At 39.2% G+C, this 22280-nt stretch overlaps 1 non-coding gene across 1 annotated transcript; it reads right to left on the bottom strand.

Annotated features, from left to right (window-relative positions):
• Positions 1-16799: 16799 nt before the first annotated feature.
• On the bottom strand, positions 16800-16906 carry LOC126000138 (U6 spliceosomal RNA). Its single transcript, XR_007492502.1, has one exon. It is a non-coding gene; the product is annotated as a U6 spliceosomal RNA (small nuclear RNA).
• Between the last annotated feature and the right edge of the window lie 5374 nt (positions 16907-22280).

Here is a 22280-nt window from a genome sequence, read left to right as displayed (position 1 = left end):
TGTTCCATCTGGTTCCCCAAGCCAGGAATTATTTCTGAGTGCATAGCCACGAGTAACCCCTGAGTGTCACCGGGTGTGGCCCAAAATAAAACAAGAAAAAAGAAAATATGGAGCTGGGAAATGCACTTTCCCTTCTCAAAATTTCAAACATCTGTCACTAAAATTATAATTGTTTCTCTATCATTATCAGAATCTATTATCCCTCTATGAACAGTGATTCTCTTAATAGTAAATGATGCTTGGCAGGATTGTCCTTTCTATACCAGATTTTAATGTATAGGGGCACTGGGCTGGCGTTCTGGTCACTGACTCAGAGCAGTGGATATCCATGGAACAATTTAGTTAGCAGGTTGCAATTTCCATATCAGGTTGTAGCGAATCTACTGATTGCAGCTCTTTTGGCCTGGGCTGGGGAGGGAACACAGAAAAAATGTTCATATATTCTGTGGGGCTTGTGTTTTCCAATTGCCAGTTTTCCAAAATGGGATAATTGGGTTGTGGTTTAGAGAAGGCAGGTCCAGGAGGAATCCTGCAGTTTCTAAGAAAATGCCTTAGTTTTCCACAGTTTAAACATCTGCCCCGATCTTGTGAATCCTGGGGCTGGTGTCTTCTTCAGTTTCTTGAAACTGGGTTCCCAGACCAATAATAGCCTCTTACCCAGTGGTTTCCTTTACCACATCTTGAACACGTTTGGGTGATTCTCTTAAATTGGGAATATTGGGGGGAGGCTCTTTATTCTCTGTAGAGATCGCCTGATTCAGCCAATTCTCCTCAGACTGCCTTCGTACAGAATATGCCTCTATGGAATTGACATGAGCCTTATATTTTGGAACCAACAGTTTGAGAAGCTCTTAGAAATCCCATAATATCATCTTTTTCTTTAATAGGGAGCAGCATCACCTGGCATTCTTCATTGGGATTCTCAAAAGCTAATTGTCTTATTAGGTGCTGCTGTGTTTCCGTGCCTCTAACTTGTTTCTGTATAACATCTTCAGTTCCCTCAGAAATTTCACGTTTCAGAAACTCCCTGAAAATCCTTGTATTACTTCCTTATCATCATTATTTCCCAACCCCACAGCGCCACCTTCTGGCCCAAGGGGTAAAGGCACTGTACAGAGAGGCCTCACCCAAACCTAGACCTTACATTTTGAGTTTATTCAACACATGGTGACCTATTTGAGGAAAGGACCTGAGGACTCAGGAAGACTGCAACGATTGTGAGTGCTTTGACCCTATTGTGGTTAGTCACGGCTATTTTAAACTGGACTGAAAATGGAGAGCCCAGAATGTTGGAGCACGTAGCACCTGATCTGAACATGGCAGAGACCCCTTCAGGCGTGAGAGTGGGCAGTGAAGGAGGAGATCTGAAAATTTGGAGCACACCCCGCCTGACGCCTAGGACTCCGACCTTCCTTATACCAGAGGTATTTTTTCCGAGGACCAAGGCCTCCCAATTTGCAGAAAGTTATAGAAGTCACTGATTGGAAAAAAGCCAGAAAAAAGGCTTAATTGATGGCAGATTGGCAGCAAGATGACGAACACCAATCCACAACCTGGATTCAGGCCCAGAGACATCAGCTGCTCTAAGCTCCCAGATGTGCAGAACGGTAGTGGAGAGCTGCGCTCCAGCATGAGCTGCCATGAGAGGTGGCGGCAGCAGCAGCCTGGGACTCCCTAGTTTTACAGAGCTTGGCCAGCCTGCACACCTTGGGGGAATTGGCTCCAGCTTGCTAGCATCTGGACATCATGATGATGAAGAAAAATAAGATGAAGAAGGTGGAGATAGGGGCTGGCGTGGTGGAGCTAGAGGTAAGGTGCCTCCCTTGCCTGCACTAGCCTAGGACGGACCTAGGTTCGATCCCCCAGCGTCCCATATGGTCCCCCAAGCCAAGCGCGATTTCTGAGCTCATAGCCAGCAGTAACCCCTGAGCATCACCGGTTGTGGCCCAAAAACCAAAACCAAAAAAAAAAAAGACGGTGGAGATAAAGAAGCCTGTCACCCACCTCCATCTTCCTGTGTAACCTACCTGAGGATGAGACACACCCATTTCAGGAGGGATCTTTGGTAGAAAACAAATGGTTTACAGCAGGGGCAGGAAGGAGATTGGGAGGATAGATTGAGAGAGATTCAGTAAGAGAGGGCTGGCAGGATGGAGGAAAAAGGACAGGTTGAATGTAGGGCTGATTATGGATTCAGCATGAAAGGTTATGGTAGAAGCCACACCTGTTGACGAGGGCTTTGAATAAAGCTGATATCTCCTGAAACCTACCTGTGAGTCTTTCTTCACCACTATCCTGAACCTTCAGACCCGCCAGCTGGAGAGAGTTGCAGACCTGTGGCCCGTGTTGGAGAAGAAAGGCCTCTCCATCCACCTCACCATCATCCAGCCCCATCCAGTGAGCTCAGTGAAGCTCAATTAAGTAAAAATTGTTTTTAAGGATATCCTGCATCTTGATTTTTGTTCAGGTTAATTTCTTGATCACATTTGCATCAGTCATTGTCTTGCTGTTTTTTTTTTTTTTTTTTTTTTTTTTTTTGGTTTTTGGGCCACACCCGGTAACGCTCAGGGGTTACTCCTGGCTATGCGCTCAGAAGTCGCTCCTGGCTTGGGGGACCATATGGGACGCCGGGGGATCGAACCGCGGTCCGTCTCCTAGGCTAGCGCAGGTAAGGCAGGCACCTTACCTCCAGCGCCACCGCCCGGCCCCTGTCTTGCTGTTTTTTAACCCAATTTCTATGATGCTTTATTTGTGTATCTTATGTAGCAGCCTTATATCTGCAGAAATGTTCTTGTGATTTTGTTTAGACAAGTTTGTGAAAAGAAACTTAGATATTCTAGACTTATTAACAGTGCTTGGTTCAATAATGCTAAGAATTTCAAAGTATAAGTGTGTCTGCAGAAAAGCTCTAATGTTTATGCTCAGAGAAATCTAGGGAAAATTTGTGATATGTATAAGATATGGAAAAGGCTGATTATGTTGAGAGAAATAGTGTACAATTTAAACTTTGATGCTTTGGGTTATATTACAGTTCCCACCTTTGGTGGAGAACAGGAAAACTAAAGCTTTTGTTTTTTTGTAACTTTTCTCATTATTTTGTTTAATTTTAAGACAAAAAGGAGAAAATGTTATTCCTCCCCCAAAGAAGAAAGACAGAGAGGAGAGAGCTCGCTCGCTAATTCTGATGAAACTCTAACTGATTTCTTGTGATTATTTCTATCATTATCCTGAACTTTCACAGCCACTGGTCGAATGGTGTAAAAGCACAATACAGAGAAAAGTCTCATCCCAACCTAGGACATTATATTTTATATATATTCAACACTCCATGACATTTATTATAGCTGGAGCCCTTCAGAGACAGGTTTGGCCCTCCACTGAGATTGCCATTCTAGCTGGTCAAACTCACACCAGTTAAATGGAACCACTGAAAAGAGGCACCCTGTAGGTGGAAGCATCCCTTTCCCTCATCAGGGGAGAGGCCAGAAACTATCTGCCAGAGGTCTATTAGGTAGGACGCTGACAAGAAAAGGTTTTTGAAAACCACATTTACTAGGGGAACAGGCAAGGTAGGGAAGCCAGGTGCCTTATAATTAACTTTCTCTCTCTTTCTCTCAGAGATAGTAATGATAGTAACAAGGAGTCCCTCCAAACTGACTTCTCAGCACTTAAAGGGACAGACCTCTTTATGATTGTCCAGGAGCCTTTGGAGTTTGTGCACCCAAGAGAGTGTCCATTAAAGCAAACACTTGGCATGTCACAATAGAGTCTATCTCCAGTGTGCTCCTTGGTCATATAAGTCAAGATATCTCTAGTCAAATAGGTCATTTTCCTCTAGTCACATAGAACATGATCCCCTAGTCACATAGGTCACATTTGCAGACCTGACATTCTACACATACACCTGACCAGGAAGGCCATCCCTTTATCTTTGTTTGAACTTTCCATGTAGATAAATCCTATTACCTGCATCACTGTTTAAATAATTCTTTTTGTTGATTATAAGATCAGTCATCTCACTGCGTGGCTCCAGAAATCTTTTCTCTGTACACCTCTAATCCCTGCTTTCTTCTCCATCATAGGCTGGCTTGAGCAAGTTTTTGAACTTGCTCAGGATCTATCCCCACTGGCAACATATCTCACATCTTTTATATCTAAATCTAAAGGCATCTTCAAGGATAAAATACCACTGACCAAGCAAGTGGAAACAAAGATAAATGGGACTACAATAAACTGAGAGGCTTCTGAATCTCAAGGGACATGAGGATTAGAAAATAAAGATGCTCCATAGAACCAGAGATACTATTTACCAATACCATCTAATAAGGGATTAATATCTATGATCTACAAGGCACTTATAGAGCTTAACAAGAAAATGTCTAACCTCATCCAAAAAATGGGGAGAAGAAATGAATAGACATTTTTTCAAGGAAAAAATACATATGGCCAAAAGGTACATAATAATGCTCCACATAACTGATTATCAGTTATATACAAATCAAAACAACAACAAGATATCATCTCACACCAAGAACATCACACAACAAGGACATCTAGTGATAGGACATCTAGTGGTGGTAAATATGTGGGAATAAAGACATTCTCATTGACTGTTGTTGGGAATGTAGACTGTACTGCCTTTTTGCCTATAGTATTTTCACTGGAGCCTCTTTCCAGAGGGTGGAAATATTTTCTGCTATTATTTCCCTCACACTTCTTCTGCTTTCTCTATTTCCTCCCCTTCTGGTATTCCTACAATCTGTAGATGTTTTTGTCTTTGTTCATTAGATACACAACATATTCTTCCAGTGCTTTATCTCTTATTTCCTTATTGGCTTCTTTGTCATTTTTGGTTTGTAGTTTTTTTTTTCAACTTCTATGCAATTCTCCAACTGTGTAATTCTGCTATTATAGCCTGCTAACACTTTTTTTAATTTCCTTTAATTTCATTTGTATGAATTCTCTCATCTTCTATAAAAGTTCTTCTTTGAGTTGTTTGATTTGTTCATCTATGGATTTCTTGAACTCGCTGGCTAGTGTTTCCTTAATTTCTATTGCCATGGCTTTCATTGCCATTTTTATGTCCTCTTCTATTGGGCTTGTAAATTTTGGTGGATTTGGAAACATACTATGATTTCTCTCTTTATCCCCTGCTTCTAGTGTTTTCCATAGTTTACCCATATTTCTTTGCATTTGGTGGCTTGGGAGTGTTCTGCCTTCGGATCTCAGCCTTCTTTTTTCACCTGTGGCATGGGGTTGGGTCTGTTCTCTGGAGTGTGGCCCTAAGTAGGTAAAATGGCTATGGTCACTGAGGTTTGGCCCCGCACTCAAATTTCCTCCCTCACTTTACCTGTGATAAGGTTCCTGTCCTTTCTCAGTACACCTTTCCCAACCGCCACCTGGTGGGACTGCGCCACCCCAGGCCTGGCTCAAGTCTCCTTCATCCCTTTACCTGCAACAGAGTGCAGGTCCCCTTTCCAGTCGCCTTTCCCAGTAGTGACAATGGTGGAATGCTGGTCCGAGTCCGGCTCAAGTCTCCTCCCTCCGTTTACTTGTGACAGGGTGCCGATCCCCCCTCCTTCCCCAACCGTGACACTGGTAAAGACCACATCGGCTCGGGCTGGCTCAAGTCTCCTCCCTCCCTTTACCTGCGACAGGGTCCAGACCCCCTATCCAGCCACCTTCTTCAGCAGAGACAATGGCCTCCGTCAAGGAAACTTTTTATTTCTTCCTTCATTTCCTCTTTAATCCAGCTGTTGTTGAACAGTCAATCTTGATCTCTGTTGCATAGTGATCTGATAGGGTGCTTCTAATAATCTTTATATTTGTGACTTTTGCAAGTTAAGTTTATATCCTAAGGCATGGTCTATTCTATTGAATGTTCCATGTGCACTTGAGAAGAATGTGTATTTTGTTTTCTGGGAGTAGTGGGCCCTGTATAATCCATTAGTCCTAGTTCTTCTAGTTTCCCATTTAGCACTCATATGTTATAGCTAGGTTTCTGCTTGTTGGATCTGTTTAGTCATGAAAATGGTGTGTTAAAGTCTCCTACTACTATCACATTTTCTTTCATATGTTTCTCCAGGTTTGCGAGAAAATGCCTTACATATTTTGCTGGCTCTGCATTTGGTGCATAAATATTGATCAGAGTTAATACTGTTTGGTCTAGTGTTATCCTGATCTGTATATAGTGACCCTCTTTGTCTCTGATCACTTTCTTGAGGTTGAATGCTATTTGGTCTGAAATAAGGATGGCTGTCCCAGATATTTTGTTTTCCATTCTCTTGAATAATTTATTTCTATCCTTTTATTCTAAGATTTGTCTATCCTGTACTTTTAGATGTGTTTCTTGCAGGCAGCAGAAATCCTGTTTTTGTTTTCTGATCCAAACCTCTACTCTGTGTCTTTTAATGGAGGAGTTTCGTCCACTGAAATTTAAAGAGATTATTGACAGAGAGGTCTGTTGTGCAATTGTAATGTATAGGGTGGTTGTTGTTACAATTAGGTGTTTGGATTGTGCAATTTATTTCTGAGTAGTTCATTTAGAGTTTGTTTGGTTAGCTCAAATGTTGCTATTTCTTTTCTGTCTGAGAATGTTTTTAGTCCTCCCTCCCATAAATGAGAGTTTTACTGGGCAGTGGACTCTAGGTTGGAGGTTTCTTTCTTTCTTTCTTTCAGTTCTTTATATTTGTCATTATACTGTCTTCTTGTTTGAATTGCTTTAAATGGGAGATCTGATGTGACTCTTATGTTCCTTCCTTTGTACTTGAGATTATTCTTCTCCCTTATTGCTTTAAGGAATTGATCTTTCTCTTTTTTGCCATTTGGATTACTATATGTCTTGGCATTGGTTTACTAGGGTCTATTTTATTAGGGACTCTTTTGCCACTTAGATTTGTATCAGTGCCTCTTTCTAGAGGGTGGGAAAATTTGTGCTATTATTTTCCTCACTATGTTTTCTTCCCCTTTCCCTATTTCCTCCCCTCTGTTATTCCTACAATTTGCATGTTATTTTTGTCTTTGTTCATTAAATACCTAACTTTTTTTAATGCTTTACCTCTTATTTCCTTATTGGCTTCTTTGTCATTTTTTCTTTCTAATTTTACTTCAAGTTCTTCTATGCCATTCTCCAACTGTTTACTTCTGTTATTATGGCTTGCTAAGACGTTTTTTATTTTCTTTAATTTCATTTGTGTGGATTCTCTCATCTTCTCTAAAAGTTTTTCTTTGAATTTGTTGAATTGTTCATCTATGGATTTCTTAATCTTGCTGGCTAGTAATTCCTTGATTTCTATTGTTCTGGCATTTATTGCCACTTTTTAAAATTTATTTTTAGGCCTGGTCATTATTTATTTCCCCTCAATGTTATGTGACTGCTCCTGGTACCATCCACTTTCTTTTTTTCCCCTTGATTTATGAGGTAGAAAAAGATGATTCAAGTTCTGTTGAAGTTCTGTTGAAGTTCTGTTCATGGTTCTGTTGAAGAAAAAATAGCTGGGAGTAATCCATCTAGGAGCTCTCAATATAAATTTGAAAGAAGAAATAGGGGGGTGGGAAATGAAGAAGAAGCAATGGCAAAATAAACAACAAAATAGAAAGAACTGTATTTATTGCCTCATATATTAGGTGCATGTGATTTGGTGGATTTAGAATTTTGCTAGGATTTCTCTTTATATCTCAGGCTGTTAGTGTCTTTCTTACTTTACCCATATATCTTTGCACTTGATGGCTTAGAGTGTTTTGTCCTCGGGTTCAGCCCTTCTTTGTCACCTGTCACGTGGGGCTGGGTACCTTCTCTGGAGTGCTGCCCTAAGTGGGGATGAAGGCTGCAGTCTCCAAGGTTTGGTCCTTCCCTCAGAGATTGGCACATATCACAAAGAATGAAAAAAGCAGTGCTGGTGAGGATGTGGAGAAAATGGAACTCTTATTCACTGCTGGTGGGAATGCCGTCTAGTCCAAACTTTATGAAGTGTGCTTGGAGATTCCTCCAATAACTGGAAATTGAGGTTCCATACTATCTAGCTATAACACTCCTAGGGATATATTCTAGGAACACAAAAATACATTACAAAAATCCCTTCCTCAAACCTATATTCATTGCCGAACTATTTACAATAGCCAGATTCTGGAAAGAATCAAGATGCCCTTCAACATATCACTGGCTAAAGAAACTGTGGTACATAGACACAATGGAATATTATGCAGCCATCAGGAGAGATGAAGTCATGAAATTTCCCTATACATGGATGTACATGGAATCTATTATGCTTAGTGGAATAAGTCAGAGGGAGAGAGATAGACACAGAATAGTCTCACTCATCTATGGGCTTTAAGAAAAATAAATGACATTTGTGCAATAATTTTCAGAGACAAAGAGACAAGGGCTGTATGGTCCAGCTCATGGCATGAAGCTCACCACAAAGAGTGGTGAGAGCAGTTAGAGAAAAAACTACACTGAGAAATATCATAACAATGTGAATGAATGAGGGAAGTAGAAAGCCTGTCTTGAGTACAGGTGGGGTTGGTTGGGGAGGAGGTAGATTTGGACATTGGTGATGGGAATGTTGCACTCGTGAATGGGGGTGTTCTTTACATGACTGAAATCCAAGTACAATTATATTGGTAATCAAGCTGTTTAAATAAAATATTAATAAAAAAGTGGAGTGGCCCTATTAATATCAAATGACAAAAACTTTAGACTTAGAAAGTTATAAGTGACAAAGATAGATATTTTACTATAATCAAGGGATATGTACCATATTTTCTGGCGTATAAGACGACCCCCTAATTTTACAGTTAAAACATAGGTTTAGGCCTATATTCACTGAATAAGACAGAACGTTCCTGTGCTGCAACTGTATGTACCACAGTGAACCAATCACAACAAGCAAAGGTTCAGAGGTTATACTGTAATAGACTTTCTTTTTGACTTTGGCCAATCTGAGCAGGCTTTTTACAGTGTAGATTCGGGTCCAGAACATTGTCTAATTTGCATGCATAAAAAGCCTGCTTGGATTGGCTGAGTTAGAGAGGCGGTCCGAGCAGCTTTGCAGTGATTGATGCAGAATCAAGTTGGAAAATTCGTTTTGTGGCAATATTCAGACAATTTTTGTTTAGCGGCATATAGAAACATATTTCGGGATATACTTGGTGTATAAGATGATGCCCGTTTTTCTGTTGACTTTTTTTGTTTCAAAAGTCGTCTTATATGCCAGAAAATACGGTACAACAGGAAGAAATCACACTCCTAATATATACACCCATAGAGGGATAAGCAAAATATTTAATACAATTGTTGACAGATCTGAAAGAAGACATCAATAGCAGCACAATAATAATGGGAGACTTCAACACTGCCCTGTCACCCCTTGATTAGTTAATCAGACTGAAACCCAACAAGAATATATTAGTTCTGAAAACAGTAATGGAAAAAAGTGAACTAGTAAATATATATATTTACATATATACATATTTATATATAGGGCACACCATACCCAGATTACTGGAGACACAATCTTCCTTTATGTATATTGGTCATTCTCCAGGATAGACCACATGCAGGATATATATAAATCATATATCCATAGTCAAGAGGATAGAAAATGTACATACTACCTTCTCATATTAAATTAGAAGTGAACTAAAAAGGGAATAAGAAGAAAAACTTTAATGCCTGGAAATTAAGCAGCTCAGTCCTGAGCAACCAGTGTGGAAAAGATTAAATAAAAAAGGAAATCAAAACGTTTTTGAAAATAAATGCTAATAAAGACACAAATTATCAGAATTTATGGGACACAGCCAAAGAGGTGCTAAGAAAAAAAATTTACAGCTTCGCAAGCAAATATTAGGAAGGAAGAAGGGGCCTCCATAACTATCTTAATGAGACAGCTTATAAAATTAGAAAATAATCAACAAAAGGAATAAAAATAGATAAGCAGAAAGAAATAACAAAGCTTAAGGCAGAAAACTATGAAGTGGAAATCCAAAAAACAATCTTAAAGCTCAACAAAAGTTAGTTCTTTGAAAAAATAAACAAGATTGATAAACCACTAGCAAAACTTATAAATAAAGGAGAGAGAAATAAAACAGATTAGACATGAAAAGTGGGAGATCACTAAAGGTAATGAAGAGTCAAAAGGTAATCAGAGACTACTTTGAGAAATTCAATGCCAAGAAACATGATAACCTGAAAAAAATGTATAAATTTTTGGACTTCAATCATCTTATGAAGGTTAAACCAAGATGATCTATAAACAGACCCATGAGTGGTACCTCATAGTTATTTTTATTTTCATCTCCCTGATGAATAGTGATGTGTTGTTTGGCCATTTGTATTTCTTCTTTGACAAAGTGTTGTTTATTTCTTCTCCCCATATTTTGATGGGATTAAATTTTTTTCCTTGTAAAAATCCATCCATCAGTGTCTTGTATATTTTGGATATTAGCCCCTTATGTGATGGGTATTGGGTGAATAGTTTCTCCCACTCAATGGGTGTCACTTGTATCCTGAGCATTATTTCGTTTAAGGTGCAAAACTTCTCCGCTTAATATATTTCCATCTGTTTATCTGTGCTTCCACTTGTTTGGAGAGTGCTGTCTCCTCCTTAAAGATGCCTTTAGTCTCGAGGCCGGGCGGTGGCGCTAAAGGTAAGGTGCCTGCCTTGCCTGCGCTAGCCTTGGATGGACCGCGGTTTGATCCCCCGGTGTCCCATATGGTCCCCCAAGCCAGGAGCAACTTCTGAGCACATAGCCAGGAGTAACCCCTGAGCGTTACCGGGTGTGGCCCAAAAACCAAAAAAAAAAAAAAAAAAGATGCCTTTAGTCTCAATGTCATGGAGTGTTTTACCTACATGTTGTTCTAGATACCTTATGGTTTCAGGTCTGATATCAAGGTCTTTAAACCATTTGGATTTTACTTTCATACATAGTTTTAGCTTTGAGGTCTGAGTTTGCTTTTTTGCAGGAGGCTAACTAGTTGAGCCTACACCATTTGTTGAAGAGGCTTTCCTTTCTCCAGTTGGGATTTCTTGTTTCTTTATAAAAAAAAAAAAAAAAAGCTAGGTGATTGTATGTCTGGGGGAACATTCTTTGAGCATTCAAGCATTTTCCACTTATCTGAGTGTTTCTCTTTATTCCAAAAACCATTCCCATACCAAAAAGTACTGTTTTGAGAACTATTGCTTTGTAATACAGTTTAAAATCGGAGGAAGTAATACCTCCCATATTCCTTTTACCAAGTATTTCTTTAACTATTCAAGAGTGTTTATTTTTCCAAATGAATTTCAGAATGGTTTGATCCACTTCTTTGAAGAATATCATGGGTATCTTTAGGGGGATCACATTAAATCTGTACAATTATTTGGGAAGTGTTGCAATGTTAATTATTTTAATCCTGCCAATTTATGAGCAAAGTATGTTTCCATTTCCGCATGTCCTCTCTTATTTCTTGGAGAAGGGTTTTATAGTCTTCTTTGTATAGTTCTTTCATGTCTTTAGTCAAGTTGACTCCAAGATATTTGAGTTTGTGTGACACTAATGTGGATGGGGTTGTTTTCTTTTCTTTTCTTTTTTTTTGGTATTTGGTTTTTGGTTTTTGGGTCACACCCAGCGGTGCTCAGGGGTTACTCCTGGCTGTCTGCTCAGAAATAGCTCCTGGCAGGCACGGGGGACCATATGGGACACGGGGCTTCGAACCAACCACCTTTGGTCCTGGATCAGCTGCTTGCAAGGCAAACACCTCTGTGCTATCTCTCCGGGGCCAGGGGTTGTTTTCTTTTTCTTTTTCTTTTTTTTTTTTTTTTTGGTGTTTGGGCCACACCCGGCGGTGCTCAGGGGTTACTCCTGGCTGTCTGCTCACGGGGGACCATATGGGACACCGGGATTCGAACCAACCACCTTTGGTCCTGGACGGCTGCTTGCAAGGCAAATGCCGCTGTGCTATCTCTCCGGGCCCAGGGGTTGTTTTCTTAATGTCCAATTTCTTCCCTATCACTATTTGTGTATAAAAAGGTCATTGATTTTTGTGTGTTAATTTTGTAGTCTGACATATTGCTATATGCATCTATTGTTTCTAGAAGCTTTTTGGTAGAGTCTTTAGGTTTTTCTAAGTAGTGTATCATGTCATCAGCAAATATTGAGAGTTTGACTTCTTCCTTTCCTATCTGGATTCCCTTGATACCTTTTTCTTGCCTAATCGCTATAGTATGTACTTCCAGAACTATGTTGAATAGCAGTGGTGAGAGAGGACAGCTCTGTCTTGAACCAGAATTTAGAGGAAAGACTTTTAGTTTTTCTCCAATGAGGATGATATTTGCCATTGGATCATGGTAGATTGCCTTTACTATATTGAGAAATATTCGTTTCATTCCCTTCTTTTTGAGTTTTTTTTTTATCAAGAATGGGTATTGGCCCTTAACAAATGCTTTCTCTGCATCTATTGATATGATCATGTGATTTTTATTTTTCTTGTTGTTGATTTGTGTATTATGTTGATAGATTTACAGATGTTAAACCATCTGCATTCCTGGAATGAAAACAACTTGATTGCAGTGGATGATCTTGATGAGATCTTGATTTAATCCTATTTGCCAGGATTTTGTAGAGGATTTTTGCATCTGTGTTCATCAGGGATATTGGTCTGTGATTTTCTTTTTTGACAGCATCTCTGTCTGGTTTTGGTGTGAAGGAGATTTTGGCTTCATAAAAGCTATTTGGATGTATTCCTGTTTTTTCAATTTTATGAAAGAGCCTGGCTAGGATTGGTAGTAGTTTCTCTTGAAAGGTTTAAAAGAATTCATTAGTGAATCCATCTGGTCCTGGGATTTTGTTTTTGGGCAGACATTTGATTACGTTTTAATTTTCTCCATGGTAATGGGGGTGTTTACATATGCTGCATCTTTCTTATTCAACTTGGAATGTTATAAGAGTCCACAAAGTTATCCATTTCTTCCAGATTCTCATGTTTGATGTCATGAGTTTCTCAAAGTAGTTCCAGATAACCCTTTGAATCTCTGCAGTATCTGTAGTGATCTACCCTTTTCAGTTATAATACTGGTTATCAAGTTTCTCTCTTTGTTTCTCTGAGTTTTGCCAACGTTCTAATCAATCTTGTTTATTTTTTCAAAGAACCAACTTCTGCTTTCGTTGATTTTTTTGGATTATTTTTGGTCCACTTAATTGATTAATCAATCAATTAATTGATTAACTAATTAATTAATCCTTGTTATTTCCTTCTGTTTTCCTTATTTTTGTTTCCTTTTCTTGATTATTTTTCTAATTTTATGAGCTTCGTCATTAGGCTATTGAGATATGCCCCTCTTTCTTCCTGATGTGTGCTTGCAAAGCTATAAATTTTCCTCTCAGTACTATTTTGCTCTGTCTCATAGATTCTGATAGTTTTTGTCTTATTTGTCATTTGTTTCCAGGAAAGTTTTGATTTTCTCTTTGATTTCATCTCGGACCCACTGATTGTTCAGTAGCAGGGTGTTTAACTTCCAATTGTTAATGTTCTTCTGTGTCCCTTTGTAGTTCACATCTAATTTTAGAGCCTTGTGGTCAGCGAATGTAGCCTGCAAAATTTCTATCCTCTTGATTTTATGGAGGTATGTTTTTTATGTCAGCGTGTGATCTATCCTGGAGAATGACCCATGTACATTGGAGAATAATGTGTATACAGGTTTTTGGGATATGGAGTGTCATATATATATATATTTTAGGCCTCTTTCTTCCATTTCTCTTTTAAGGGCTAGTATATTTTTGTTGAGTTTCAGTCTGGTTGACCTATCAAGTGTTGACAGTGCCGTGTTGAGGTCTCCCACAATTATTTTGTTATTATTGATGTCCTTTTTCAAATTTGTCAATAATTGTATTCAATATGTTGCTGATCTCCTATTCGGTGCTTATGTTTAGTAGTGTGATTTCTTCCTGTTGCACATATCCCTTGATTAATAGATTACCTTTGTCCCTTACAACTTTTCTGCATCTAAAGTTTGTGTCGTATGATATTAATATGGCCACACCAGCTTTTTTAAGGGTGTTGTTTGCTTGGATGATTTTAGTCCAGCCTATGATTTTGAGTCTGTTTGTTCTGACTATTCAGGTGTGTTTCTTGTATGCAGCAGAAGATTGGATTCATCTTTTTTGATACACTTCGCCACTTTGTGTCTCTTAATTCGTGCATTTAGTCAACTGACAGTGAGGGAGATGATTGTCATGTAATTTAATGTCATATTTGTGTATAAGTTTGGTGTGTCTGTTGTTCTGTCTTGTCTTAAAGTAGACCTTTCAGATTTTTCTTTAAGGCTGGTTTTGCATCTGTAAAGTTCCTGAGCTGTTGCTTATTTGTGAAGCTATACATCCTTCCTTCAAACATGGACATGAGTCGGGCTGAGTGTAGTATTCTAGGTGAAGCCTCCATTTCATTCAGTCTATCACAATATCCCACCACTATCTTCTGGCCTTGAGAGTTTCTTGTGACCTGTCTGCTGTAAATCTCAGGAATGCTCCTATGAATGTAATTTCCCTTTTTGATCTTGCTGCTTTCAGTAGTCTATCTCTATCTGTAGGATTCGTCATTGTGTCTAGGATGTGTCTTGGGGTGTTTTTCATCAGGTCTCTTTTAGCTGGTAATCTTCGGGCATGCAGGATTTGATTGCATGCAGTCTTTAGCTCTGGGAGTTTCTCTGTGATTATGTTTTTGACTGTTGATTATTCCTGCGGGTCCCCTTCTTGGGCCTCTGGCACTCCAAGGATTCTCATGTTGTTTCTCTTGAGTTTACTGAAGACTTCTATTTTCATCTGTTCACATTTGAGTACTTTGTCCATTGTCTGGTCATTTACCTTAAGGTTCTTTTCCAATCTCTTCTGCTGTATGGAGTTGTTCTGCATTTGATCTTCCAGGTCACTGATTCTGTCCTCAGCTGCTGTTACGCTGGTGGAGAGGTCTTTCACTGAGTTTTTCAGATGAGTTGAGTTTTTCTGTTACTTCATTTTGGAGTTTTCTGATTTATGTCTTTGTGTTCTTTTCAGCTAGATCTATGTTTTCTTTGACTTCCATGAGCATCCTCCATATTACTATTCTAAACTTCTTAACTGAGAGGTTAATAAGATGGTTGGTATTTTTTGGGTCATCAGAGTTATCATCTTCATTTTCTGTGCATGGTGTTTGCCTGTGCTTTTTTCCCCATTGTCATGCTTATAGTGTGATTTTTTTTCTATGTATTATGGTGGGGTTCATTCGTTAGAAAGAGCGTGCAGCCTCGAAGTGAAGCAGAGCACCCGAGCTCTTCTGGAGCCTCTAGAAGAGCGATTTTGCTGGACCATTCTTGGCCCTCTCAGAGGAGGTTCAGGACACAAAACAGTAGAGAAACATGCACAGGTGACACTCACAGTGTGTCCCAATTGGTAATCACATAACAGGGGCAGATTCCTTCTGCCTGACTTCCCAGGCAAAGGAACTGCCTTTCTGCAAGTTACCCCTGATATCCGGTTTTCACTCATGGACTCAATCTTTCTTGGTTTTTCAGCCTGGTCATCTCTAGGAGCGTTATTTTGCTGGGCTTTTCTTGGCCCACTCAGGAGAGGTTCAGGAGACAGAACAGGAGAAAAACATACATAGGCGATACTCACAGTCTGTCCCAATTGGTCTTGATATCCTTTTTCTTACCTAATCACTATGGCAAGTACTTTCAGTACTATGTTGAGTAGAAGTGATGAGAGTGGTCAGCCTTGTCTTGTACCAAATTTTAGGGTAAAGGCTTTTAATTTGTCTCCATTAATAATATTTGCCATTGACTTGTGGTATATGTACTTAACTATACTGAGAAAAGTTCCTTTCAGTCTCATCTTGATAAGGTTTTTTTTTATCAATAATGGGATTTGGACCTTATTGAATGCTGTTTCTGCATCTATTAATATTATCATATGATTTTTATTTTTCTTTTTGTTGATATAGTGTATTATGTTGATTGATTTATGGATGTTACACTATCCTTGCATTCCTGGGATGAAACCTACTTGGTCGTGGTACCTTCTTGATGATGCATTGATTTCTATTTGCCAGAATTTTGTTGAGGATCTTTGCACCTGTTTTCATCAGGCATATTAGTCTGTAATTTTTTTTGGCATCATCTCTGTCTGGATTTTTTTAATCAAAGTGATGTTAGATTCATAGAAACAACCGCATTTTCCAGCATATAAGACAACTTTTGAAACAAAAAATGTCAACTGAAAATGGGGGTAGTCTTATATGCTGAGTATATTCCAAAAAATGTTTCAATATGCTGCTAAACGAAAATTGTCTGAATATTGCCACAAAACGAATTTTCCAACTCGATCCTGCACCAATCACTGCAAGGCTGCTCGGACCACCTCTCTAACTCAGCCAATCCAAGCAGAATTTTTATGCATACAAATTAGACAATGTTCTGGACCCGAATCTACACTGTAAAAAGCCTGCTCAGATTGGCCAGAGTCAGAGAGGAAGTCTATTACAGTATAACCTTTGAACCTTTGCTTGTGATTGGCTCACTGTGGTACATACAGTTGCAGCACAGAAACATTCTGTCTTATACAGTAAATATAGGCCTAAACCTATGTTTTAACTGCAAAATTAGGGGTCGTCTTATATGCCCAGTTGTCTTATATGCCGGAAAATACAGTATTTGGAATTGTTCCTGTTTCTTCATTTTTATGAAAGAACCTTAAAAGGTTTGGTGGAAGTTCCTCTTGAAAGGTTTGAAGGAAATCATTAGTGAATCTATCTAGGACTGGGCTTTTGTTTTGGGGAAGATTTTTTTTTAAAAAATATGGAACGCTTCATGAATCTGCGTGTCATCCTCGTGCAGGGGCCATGCTAATCTTCTCTGTATGGTTCCAATTTTAGTATATGTGCTGCCGAAGTGAGCACTTGGGAAAGATTTTTGATCACCATTTTAATTTCCTCAGCTACTATGGGGCTGTTTAGATATGCTACCTCATCCTTATTTAACTATAGGAGGTTCTAAGAATTCAAGAATTTGTCCATTTCTGCCAGTTCTCATGTTTTTGGCATACAGTTTCTCAAAGTATACTCTGATTATCATTTGAATCTCTGCAATATCTGTAGTAATATCTGCCTTTTCATTCCTAATCCAATTTATAAAGTTTCTCTCTCGATTTCTTTGTGAGTTTTGTCAGAGGTTTATAAATCTTGTTTATTTTTCAAAGAACCAATTTTTGCTTTCATTGATTTTTCAGATTGCTTTCTGGATTTTCACTTCATTGATTCCTGCTCTAAGCTTTGTTATTTCCTTCTGCCTACCTATTTTTGGTTCCATTTGTTGCTTTTTTTTAATTTTATAAGCTGTGTCATTAAGCTATTCAGGTAGGCCCTTTCTTCCTAATGTGTGCTTGCAAAGCTCTAAATATCCTTCTCAGTACTGCTTTTGCTGTGTCCCACAAATTCAGACAATTTTTGTCTTTATTGTCATTTGTTTTCAAGAATGTTTTTGGTGGGGCTGGTGAGGTGGCGCTAGAGATAAGGTGTCTGCCTTGCAAGCGCTAGCCAAGGAAGGACCAACCGTGGTTTGATCCCCCAGCGTCCCATATGGTCCCCCCCAAGCCAGGGGCAATTTCTGAGTGCTTAGACAGGAGTAACCCCTGAGCATCAAATGGGTGTGACCGAAAAACCAAAAAAAAAGAATGTTTTGGTTTTCTCTTTGATTTACTCTCTGACTGACTGGTTGTTCAACAGTAAGCTGTTTAATTTCCAGGTGTTAAAGTTGTTCTTCTCTGTCCCTTTGTAGTTTACATATAATTTCAGTGCCTTGTGATCTGCAAAGGTAGTCTGCACTATTTCTATCCTCTCGATTTTATGGAGATATGTTTTATGGGCTTACATATAGTCTATCCTTGAAAATTACCCGTGTGCATTTTAGAAGGATGTGTATCCAGGTTTCTGAGGATAGAGTGCCCCGTATATATATATACTGGATCATTCTCTTCTATTTCTCTTTTCAGGGCTAGTATATTTTTGTTGGGTTTTAGTCTAGTTGACCTATCAAGGCATGACAGGGCAGTGTTGAGGTCTCCCACAATTATTGTGCTTTTATTTGTGTCTTTCTAAGTTTTGTCAACCATTGTATTAAGTACTTCTGGTTCTTCATTGGGTGCATATATGTTTAGGAGTGTGATTTCTTCCTGTTGTAAATATCCCTTGATTAGTACAAAATATCTGTCTTTGTCCCTCACAATTTTTCTGAGTCTAAAGTCTGTGTCATCTGATATTAGTATGGCCACTCCAGCTTTTATAAAGGTGTTGTTTCCTTGGATGATTTTCCTCCAGCCTTTGATGTTGAGTCTGTTTGTTCTGAGTATTCAAGTGTTTTTTCTGTAAGCAGCAGAAGGTCGGATTTATTTTTTATTCATTTAGCTACTTTTTGTTTTTTAACTGGTGAATTTAGTCCATTGTCATTAAGAGAAATAATTGTAATGGGATTTAATGCCATTTCTGTGTAGAGGTTTGGTGTGTATGTTGGTCAGTCTTGTCTTAAAGTAGACCTTTCAGTTTTTCTTGGGTCTTCAAAGTTTCTGAGTTGTTGTTTATCTGTGAAGCTATGTATACTTTCTTAAAACCTGAAAGTGAGTCTGGGTGGGTGTACTATTCTAGTTGATGAATTTATTTCATTGAGTTTTGTCACTATGTCCCACCACTGCTTTCTGGCCTTTAAGTTTTCTTCTGACAGGTCTTCAGTAAATTTCAAGGATGCTCCCTTGAATGTAATTTCCCTATTTGATCTTGCTCCTTTTAGTAATATATCCCTATCTGTGGGATTTGTCATTGTAATTAGGATATGTCTTGGGATGCTTTTCCTTTGGTCTCTTTTAGCTGGTAGTCTTCAGGCGTGTAGGATTTGGTTGCATGTAGTCTATAGCTCTGACAGTTTCTCTGTAATGATATCCTTAACTGTTGATTATTCCTGGGGATCTTCTTCCTGGGTCTCTGGGACTCCAATGATTCTTAAGTTTTTCTGTTGATTTTATCAAAGACTTCTATTTTTATCTGTTCACATTCTTTGAGTAATTTGTCCATTGGCTGATCATTTGCTTTAAGGCTTTTTTCCAATCTCTTCTGCTGTATGGAGTTGTTATGTTTCTCATCTTCCAGCTCATTAATTTTATCCTTGGCTGCTATTACCCTATTCAAGAGACTTTTCATTGAGGTTTTCAATTTCTCTACTAAATATTTTAGACCTGTTATTTCATTTTGGAGTTTTCTGATTTCTATCTTCATATCCTCTTGATTTTTATTAGTGTTCCATTCAACTCTATCTATTCTTTCTTTGAGTTCTGTGCACATTGTTCATATTTCTTCTCTAAACTCTATATCTGAGATACTAGCTAGGTGGTTGACCAGCGCCTCTAAGCAGCTTCTTTGTGGAGTCCGGGAAACCTTTCACGGGGAGAGAGTGGGAACATGAAATGGACGGAAAAACGGAACAATATTGTAGAAATAAATTACCACACACAATGCATGGGGACTTGCATCTGGAAAGAAGAAGACAAATTTATTTTTTGAGCTGGGTGACTTTTAAGGGGTGAGCTCTGGAATGTGGGGTGTAATTTAGGAGATCAAAGAAAGTGGGAGATGGTCAGGGAAGCAGAATGGAAGGCCATGGCTAAAATCTGCATATTAAAGAACGATACTGAAGGTAAAAAGAAGTTCTGTTGTGGGTTAGCTTTTGTTTTGGGTAAGCAGTAGAAACCAGGTAATATTCAGGGAAGTGGGAAGAGAGAGAAATGTTTTAGAGTTTTGGGGGAAACCGAAAATTGCTTTCATCATGAGCTAAGTTTTGGTAAAAACATGATCTTGGCGCCAAGGTAGCAGAGATCACAAAGAACTGGTCAGTGGGGGACTTTTGGCGGGATTTGATACTGTCCTCCTTTGTTAGAAAGAAATACTGAGGCCTGATTTCTAATAATGGTCAAAAATAAAGAGAGATAGTCACAGCCACATTTAGAATTATAGCCAAACAATCCACGCAAAGGGTCAACTGATTTGACTACTCTAAGCGGGCCTTTTTGGCAAATGATTTTTTTCAGGAGTGCACTACACCTAAGAAGGCAAAAAAGCACTTCTGATGTGTGCCCTTCCTGAGTGGGGTGTAACAGTTGCCCATTTTGGGACATTAGAGTTTCCATCTTTATTCTCTATGCCTGGTATTGGCCTGCATTGTTTCCCCATAGTCATGCTTATTTTGTAGATTTTTCTATATGTTATGGCTATATTTATTGGCTAGGTTGAGTACACAGTCACAAAGTGAAACGGCTATGCTAGTTCCACATCTCTGGGCAAAGGAGACTCACCTCAGGAGAAGGCGAGCCCTTAGGGAATGGGACTGGAGAGGATCAAAGTTCCCAGGCTTAAACAAGCAGAGAGAAGGCCCAAGATGTCTGCAGTGCTCCAGAGACACAGCAGAGTCAGCTAGTTCCACAATTTCTGGGCGGTGAAGACTCACCTCAGGAGAAGGCAAGCCCTCAGGGATGGATGCTGGAGAGGATCAAAGTTTCCAGGCCAAAGCAAGCACAGAAAAAGCCCAAGATGTCTGCCATACCCCAGACACACAGAAGATTCAGCTAGTTTCACAGTCTGGGTGGGCAAAACTCTGATAATATGCTCTCAAGAGTAGAAACCCTGTATCTCTTAGGCCAATGGAATTACCTTTATAACTTCCCCAATATTTACTGTGCCTATGCAAAGAAAAAAAGATGCAGAAGAAGCACAAAACCTTTTTTGTTTGTTTTTATTTTAGTGTGTTTTTTTTTTGTTTCTCTGTTATGTTTTTCTTTTTTTCCTCTTTTTTCTTTTAAATTGATATTTATAACCTCTAGACGAACTCCTTCTGGATTTTTTTGTCTTTGTTTTTTTCTTTTCCAAACAGAACAACATAACTTGAATCATCTTGTTTTGCCTCATAAATTAAGGGGAAAATGGATGATAGGACCAAGCAACTGTATGAACATTGAGAATAAATAAAAATAGTCAGGCTTAAACACCAAACCCAAAGTCAATGACAACAGAATTGATACCTAATGCACAATAGGCTATACATGGAGGGGACCTGTTATACTAGCAGTTCAGGGGCAAAGGAGGGGGATGCTTGGAACAAGTGTGGAGGGAGGACCACACTGGTAGTGAGAATACCCCCAATTCAATGTCACTATGTACCTTAATATTACTGTGAAAGATTCATAATTTATGATGGTCACAATAAAAATGACTTTAAATAGAGATCGTGCCCAGAGTAACATCCTAATGAGGAGCATCAGTTAATGCAAATAAGAAGGAGGGATTTGGGCCCGGAGAGATAGCACAGTGGCGTTTGCCTTGCAAGCAGCCAATCCAGGACCAAAGGTGGTTGATTCAAATCCCAGTGTCCAATATGTTCCCCCGTGCCTGCCAGGAGCTATTTCTGAGCAGACAGCCAGAAGTAACCCCTGAGCACTGCCGGGTGTGGCCCAAAAACTAAAAGAAAAAAAGAAGAAGGAGGGATTCAGTAGCTCAATGTTGCCTTAAAGTGCCATTGTAAGTCCCACAAAGCTATACCTCTTCTCCCAATAACTGAAGGGGGAAGAGGCACTCAGGAACATAATAATGAAGACAGTGGTCCAGACAACAGATTATCTCTGCCCCTGGACTGAGGGAAGGTCCACACTTCAGGGAATACAGGGCATGGGCATTATCTCTTACCCTCCCATGGAGGGGCCACAGGTCCCCTTGCCTGGACTATTGCAATGAGACTTTAGAAGTAAATATATTTGCATGGGGAAATAATATCCAGTGGAACTGAATTAGACATGGCTTTGTGTATCAAGGGACTGACCTACTATGTATTTGCATTGTTTTTGCAAACCCAAATATGTTTTGCATCATGGTCATTCTCCCACCCCAGGTGTCATAGCTTGTGGGAAAGGGTGGGTGAGAACAAGTTGAACTATCTCAACAAGTGGATGCTGATCGTAATGTTAGCTGAAATCTCTCTCCAGAGAGGTGCTTACAAGTCAGGAGTCATACTTGAGACACTGCAGCAGGTGAAGTCTAGTTTTCAGGAGCAATAAATGTGATGGAAAGATTCTGCCACCTGGTATGAACAGTAGTTCAATCACACTGGAACATCTCCTTGATTAAGATACATGTGCTAAGGTCACAGTATGTGCCCACAAGTAGGAACAAGGATGCAAAACCTCAAGGAGAGTCAACAATGATTTGATTCAGGTCAATGAGAAGAGGAGGGAATGTTGGT

Source organism: Suncus etruscus, chromosome X (genome assembly GCF_024139225.1).
Source record: "Suncus etruscus isolate mSunEtr1 chromosome X, mSunEtr1.pri.cur, whole genome shotgun sequence".
Lineage (NCBI taxonomy): Eukaryota > Metazoa > Chordata > Mammalia > Eulipotyphla > Soricidae > Suncus > Suncus etruscus.
This window is presented reverse-complemented; position numbering and strand designations above follow the sequence as displayed.